Source organism: Sceloporus occidentalis, unplaced genomic scaffold, assembly GCF_023333645.1.
Source record: "Sceloporus occidentalis isolate IW3139 unplaced genomic scaffold, rSceOcc1.0.p SCAF_1, whole genome shotgun sequence".
NCBI classification, from domain to species: domain Eukaryota; kingdom Metazoa; phylum Chordata; class Lepidosauria; order Squamata; family Phrynosomatidae; genus Sceloporus; species Sceloporus occidentalis.
Window position 1 is genome coordinate 4,097,960 of NW_028316981.1, and position 6,877 is coordinate 4,104,836.

The window sequence follows — 6,877 nt, forward strand, 5'->3', positions numbered from 1 at the left end:
CTGGATGGCCATCTGTTGGGGATGCTTTGATTGAGAGTTCCTGCATGGCAGAATGGGGTTGGACTGGATGGCCCTTGGAAGAACTCTACGATTCTATGATTCTGTTTTAAGATGTAGTTTTAATGTCTAACAGCAGTAACACCTGTGAAAGTGAGTCCACACACCCAACTATTTTTCTATTGCCCCGTGTGTCTTGTCATCCCACCACTGCCACCAAATTATGTGATGAGAGCCACAAAAATTGCTTCTCTTCCTTTTTTAGAATTCACTTCCAGATTTATTTATTATTTTATTTATTTACGGTATTTATACCCCGCCCTTCAGCCCTAAAGGCTCTCAGAGCAGCTTACAATTATTATTATTTTTAATAAGATGGTTCCCTGCCCTCAAGCTTACAATCTAAAAAGACACTACACAAAAGGGAATGGTGGTGGGGAAGGGGATCAGGTCCAGCAGTTCTTCTCTCCCTCTGAGGACTGGACAAGGCAGATGGACTGGAGGGAGGGCTCAGCTTCTTAAACAAGGCCAGGCCTGATGGAGCTAGGCCTGCATCTCTCCTCTTTGGCTGGATGGCACCAGATGGACTGAAGGTAGGGCTCTGCTTCTTAGCTCAGGCCAGACCCAAAGGAGCTGGGCCTGCATCTCTCCTCTTTGGCCGGATGGCACCAGATGGACTGGAGGGAGTGTTCTTCTTCTTAGAAGGTACTTGGAAGGCAGAGGTCCAAGCAGCAGTAGAACTAGCAGCATCCTGCCCCAGATAGTCACTGTGGCCCTCTCATTCTCTCTGCTGGGCTGTTTTGCAGCAGAGACCTGTCAGGTCCTGGTTTTATAGCCCTAGCAGGCAAAGCAGCTCTGAGTGATGGCAAACACAGTGCCTACTGAGTCAGGGTCTTAGTCCTGAAGAGAGAGGAATCCATTTGGAAGGCAGAGATCCAAATACCAGTAGAACCAGCAGCTTCTTCCTCCCCCTGGACCCTACTTCTCTCTCTTCTGGGGTGTTTTACACTCCTCTCTCCCTCAGAGTCCACAGCAGTGGCAGTTGGAATGGAGGGAGGGTGCCTCAGATAACTAGATGTTACCTAGTATCGCGGTTACTTATTTCAGATCCGGACAAGCTTGTAAATATTTAACAATGACATTTTATTTGAAAAACAGCTTAACAAGATAGGTTTTTTGTGGGGTTTCACTTGTTCACTTGGTACATTCATTTGTTATTGCTTCACTTTGTTGCATTTAGTTACATTTTGCTACTTCTCTCTCTTGAGAGAGAGAGCTCCAGTTACTCTCACTTAGGACCCTCTCACTGTCCTCATTTATTGTTATCCTTCTGACCTTATTTCTATTCTAGCCCTCAGGCTAACCCTATCCCTCAGAATATCAGACCAGCCACTCCCTCACTTGGAGTGCTGTATTAGAACCAAGTCCCTCACTTCTGAACTTGTTCCCTATCAGACTCTGTCATAGAGCCGTTCCCTCCCACACTTTAGCTTTCTCAGTCCATAACCTCTGGACTTCCACACAACCAAACCCTCACTGCGTGGAACCAAAACCCTCTCTGTCTCCAAATGTCACTAACAGATATCCAGCAACATTCTATTGGCAGTCTCCAGGTGATTCCTGATTGGTTGTAGCTAGCCTCCCCTTGTTTGGCTGTTGCTACCCCAACATTCTATTGGCTTGTTGCCAGATGACTCCTGATTAGCTGTAGCTAGCTTTCTCTTGATTGGCTGTTGCTACCCCAACATTCTATTGGCTGTTGCCAGCTGACTCCTGATTGGCTATAGTTAGCTTTCTCTTGATTGGCTGTTGCTACTCCAACATTCTATTGGCTTTTACCAGCTGACTCCTGATTGGCTGTAGCTAGCTTTCTCTTGATTGGCTGTTGCTACCCCATAATTCTATTGGCTTTTACCAGCTGACTCCTGATTGGCTGTAGCTAGCAAAATTAAAATTATACCTTTAAATCGCAGTATCATATACACAGTATGCTTTTGCTTATATATAATTTCATTTGGTTGAAGATAAAATTTTTATAAAATTTAATGCTTTTAAATAATTTTTCAAAATTTACATTTTTTTTTTAAAAAAATTAAAATCTATGAGTAAATAAATTCAGTGAAACTGGATGAGAAGGTCCAGGGAAGGGGGTTTATGGAAGTATATGGAAGAGAAAACGGCTTGAAGTTCAGAAGGTTGAAAAGTGGAATTTATCTTGCATCATTTAGACAGTGTAAGAGGAAGAAGAAAGAGTAATGCTTGGTTGACTAGGATCTGCAAAGTTATATGTTATAATACATAATTTGTGTCTCATAATACAAATTTAACAGGAATCTGAAGTCTATAAAGCTTTGTGGGAGAAGGGGAAAACAAGAGAATAATTATCTGCATTGTTTATATTTATAGTTTATGTTTCTCACTCTAATAAAAAAGGGGATTGAAGGATGTAGAAGGGCGGATGGAAGGGAAGAAAGTTGGGGGAAAGTTGCGCGAGGGTCTGAGAAGGTGTTGGAGTAAGGGAATGAATGTTAGAGGAGAAGGAATAAAGGAACAAGTAAATAAGGAGGAGAGAGATGGGAGTTGGTGAATAAAAAGAGGAAAGAATGAATTAGAAGAATGGGGAATGGGAGGGTTGAAGAGATTGGTGGTTCGTTTCTCTATGTTTGAGTGTTGTACATGTGGATTTTTATGTTTGTTTAATAAAAAGCATAATAATAATAATAATAATAATAATATTTAAAACTGGGGCCCTTCTTTTTCCCTCCCACTAAGCCTCACCCATCTCTTCAGCATTTTAAAGGGACACAGGCAAATGCCCGTTTTAGCTGAAACAGATGTTTAAGAAGCAGTGGCGCCACCCCCCCTTTTTTTAGGGTGTCCCCGGGTGTGGTCCATGCCCCTTGCAACCCTAGAGATGCCACTGCTTATAGCATTTTAAACTGAAATAGATGAATGCCACAGCCCATTTCTGCCCAAATGCAGATGTTTGGGGAGCTATAGTGCCACCCTCCCTTAGGGTGTCACCTGGCGCAATGTGCACCCCCCTAGTTTTTTGTTCCAGGTTTTTGTTTTGTTTTGGTCCTCCTGGAGCCAAGGGTCTTTGGGCCCTGTGCCTAAAAAGCTTTATTGCGAGGGGTCTGTCCCAGCAGTCTCCCCAGCCCCTACCCAGACGTGACTTCTAGTGGTCACAGCCACCCTAACTCTTGAGGGAAATATCTGGTGGCTACTGGGGCCTTCCATTTCCTTTCATACTGTGGCAATCTGGACAAAGCATCGGCTAACACATTTTGTTTTCCTTGCCAATATTTCAACTTGAAGTGTAATTTATAAAAATATTGGGCCATTGCGCTTGTTTTGGATCCAATCTCCTGGGGGTTTTCAGTGCCTCTAGATTTCTACAATTGATCCAAACTTCAAATGGGTGTGGTGCCCCTTCGGGAATTGCCTCCAATTTTGTAAACACCATTTAACAGAAAAAGCCGGAAAACCTTTTGGACAGGTGACCCCACCACCACTGAAGCTTTTTGTAAAAACATTAACTTGCAAGTCAAATAGTTGTGAGGGTCAGGGCGTTTAAGGATGGGTTCCAAATTAAACCACCGTTTTAATCTTTTGAATGCCTCTTGGCACTCCGGCATTCACAAGATCTTGGTTGAGGGCTTGGGCTTGTGGAGATAATAGTTCTTAATAATGTACATTATTGGTGCTGTCTGATTACCTGGTAATATCCATAAAAACACAATAATGTATTGGGTTTACAGGTTGTTGCAGCAGAGCATATTAAGGACTTCTTTGCCCTGAAACAGATGGAATATAGGAATAACATTGATCCTACTTATGGTTTCATTGGCATAAAAAAACAACAACATATGGATGAACCAGCTGATCCTGGAGACAATAGAGGCCCTGGTACTTGAGAGCAGTGGGGGGTTATGGGAGAAGACAGTCCAGAGGTCCCTGGGAGAGGAACTTGCCAAGTCAGACCTACAGTGCCAGCATTTCAGCCAGTTCTCCTATGCGGATAGCAAGGGCCTCCAAGAGGTTTGCAGCCAACTCCACCCTTTCTGCTGTCAGTGACTGAAGCCTGAGTAACACACACAAAAATGCAATCCTGGGCCTGGTGATTTTGGAGCAGTTTCTGACCATCTTACCCCAGAGATGCAGAACTGGGTCAAGGAATGTGGGGCAGAAACCTGTTCCCAGGTGGTGGTCCTGGTGGAGGGCTTCCTCCTGAGTCAAGCAACAGATAAGTGTTTTCCCTCCTGGAGCAAAAATGAGCAGGTTCTGGCTCTTGAGGCTCTGATCTGATGATTTCAGGGGTGCAAAGATCCCTTGAAGAGAATCTGCTCAAATGTGGTGCTCCTAGATTTGACTTTGATAAGGAGTGTGGGGAGGACCCACTTGTGATGAAGTGAAATCAGTCCCCAAAGGCTCTGAGAGATTCCTCTTCAAAACCAGGTGTGTGCTTGCTGTATGCCAGGTTTTCAAAGGAAGTGCCAGGTTTCCCTGCTGGAGTTGCCAGACAACCGTACTTTCCCTGTGATGACTCCAGTGGCAGAGTCTGGCCCTGACGTGTTCAGGAGCAGAACGGACTTCCACTCATTCCAACAAGTCACCCTCACTTGCTCTCAAGGGTGAAACACTTTTTACCTTTGGTAACTTTTCTTTTCATTTTATTGACATTCCAAAGCCAACGTAACAAATTACTAACACAAGTGTAGTGGCCACATTTTCATACAGAAAAATGAAAGGGGTGGAGTGCAATAAATACTTTTGCAAGCCACTGTGAATGCTCACTTCCCAAACAGACTTTTTTTACTTTGAGCTCTGTAGAACTTGTTGGAGAGTCTGGGCCAGATTCATATCAGGTGAATTAAGAATAACCCTTCAGGTGGAGCTTCAAAAGGTTCGAGAAGTGAGGGAAAGTGGACAGTTTTCTTCCCCTTTCAACGACAAATCTACATAGGAGCGTGTAAGAGACATGCATATGTAATTTCTAAAGGTTTGCTAGAGTCATCTTTCCTGGAGTCACTGTGAATATGTTTAAATTCCAAGGTAGATAGACAGAGGCGGTCAGAGAACAGAGGGTGAATCAGACATTTTAAAGAGAGACTGACGCCAAAGGTGTTAGCGTGTGTTGGGCACATCTGAGAACAAAATGTTATACTTCTAAATATGTCAAATATACTCCTTTTCTTAATCACTTTATGCCCAGAAACCACCTGGAACACAGTTAGATGGTCCATAACGCCACCTTCTGAGTGGGAAACACACTCATACACACTATATTAATCAGCCAGAAAAATCCCAAAGGGCCCACTTTCCATGCAGTCTTGTGTAAAATCTGTGACTTCTTGGATCACTTCACTGTCATAAAACAAGAGTGGTGCTGACAGCTTTCCGAGGCAAAAAGGTGTTCTCAGCATGCACACATATAGGAGAATTAAACACATTTACAAGTATTACTTGACAATAAATTTAAAAGAGCTTTACAACAGAAATTTCTCCCTGTTTTAAGATCTAGTTTTAATTCATAACAGCAGAAACATCTTATCACCCTACTAATAATCCATGTCTTCCACATATATTATTTACAGTTCCCTGTAATATTTAAAAACAGAGCAGTGTCTGTCATGAGTAATGGACTGGATGAGGGCAAACAAATTGAAACTTAATGCAGACAAGACAGAGGTGCTCCTGGTCAGTCAGAAGGCAGATCAGGGGAATGGGGATTCAGCCTGTGTTAGATGGCCAAAAGATGCAGGTACTCCTGGGCTTAGCCTTGAACCTGGAGGCCCAGGTCTCTGCAGTGACCAGGTGTGCTTTTGCACATTTAGAGCTTGTGTGTCAAGTGTGCCCATTCCTTGAGATGTCAGATATGGCCACAGTGGGACATGCCTTGGTTACACCCCATTTGGACTACTGTAACACGCTCCACTCCCTTTGAAGAGTATTCAGAAACTTAGCTGGTCCAAAGAGCTGCAGCCAGACTGTTAACAGGGCCAGGTTGTAGAGTTCACACAACACCTCTATTAAAACAGCTCCACAGGCTGCCAGTTTGTTTCCAGGCACAATTCAAAGTGATGTTTATGGTTATGATCTATAAAGCTCTATATAGTTCAGGTCCAGGCTATTTGGCAGACCATATCTCCCTGTATGAGCCAGCCCAGGCTCCGAGATCCTCAGGCGAGGCCCATCTCTCTGTCCCACCATCATCACAAGCACTGTTGGTGGGGCAAGAAAGAGGTCCTTTTCTATGGCTGCCCCTAGACTCTGTAACTCTCTTCCCAGGGAGACCAGACTGGCCCCCTCCTTGATGGCCTTCTGCTGGCAGGTTTTCATGTAACATTTTTCTATGCTTTTAATTGTACTGTTTTAATCTTGTTAGCCACTCTTGAGTCCCAGTTTCAGGGAAAGGGAGGCATACAAATAAATATAATAGTAGTAATTATAATTCTGTTCCCCACAGGAGCAGTCCTTAAGTCTCTTCTGACAGGAGAGTGCTGGAATCTACAGAAAAGCAGTGCTCTGAACATGCACAGAGTGCTCTGAGAGAAGGGGAGGGGGCAACTGAGACATGTTGGGAACACCTAGGAAAAGACTGTATAGCCTACTAGTCACACCAAACTATAAATCGTGACTTAAATAACAGTCATTGGCGGGATACAGACCGCCGCTTTGCGGCGGTCTCCCGCCGGCGCCATTTGCTCTGCGAGGGAGCCGCAGCAGTCAAACCGCGCGGCTCCCGCGCGGAGCAAAAAAGAAGCTCCAAAATGGAGCTTCTTCTTGCGGCGCCTTTATGACGTCGCGAGGCGCCTGGCGCGGACTCGCGACGTCACAGGCGCCGCGACACGTCTGGACGCTATGCGTCCAGTACGTA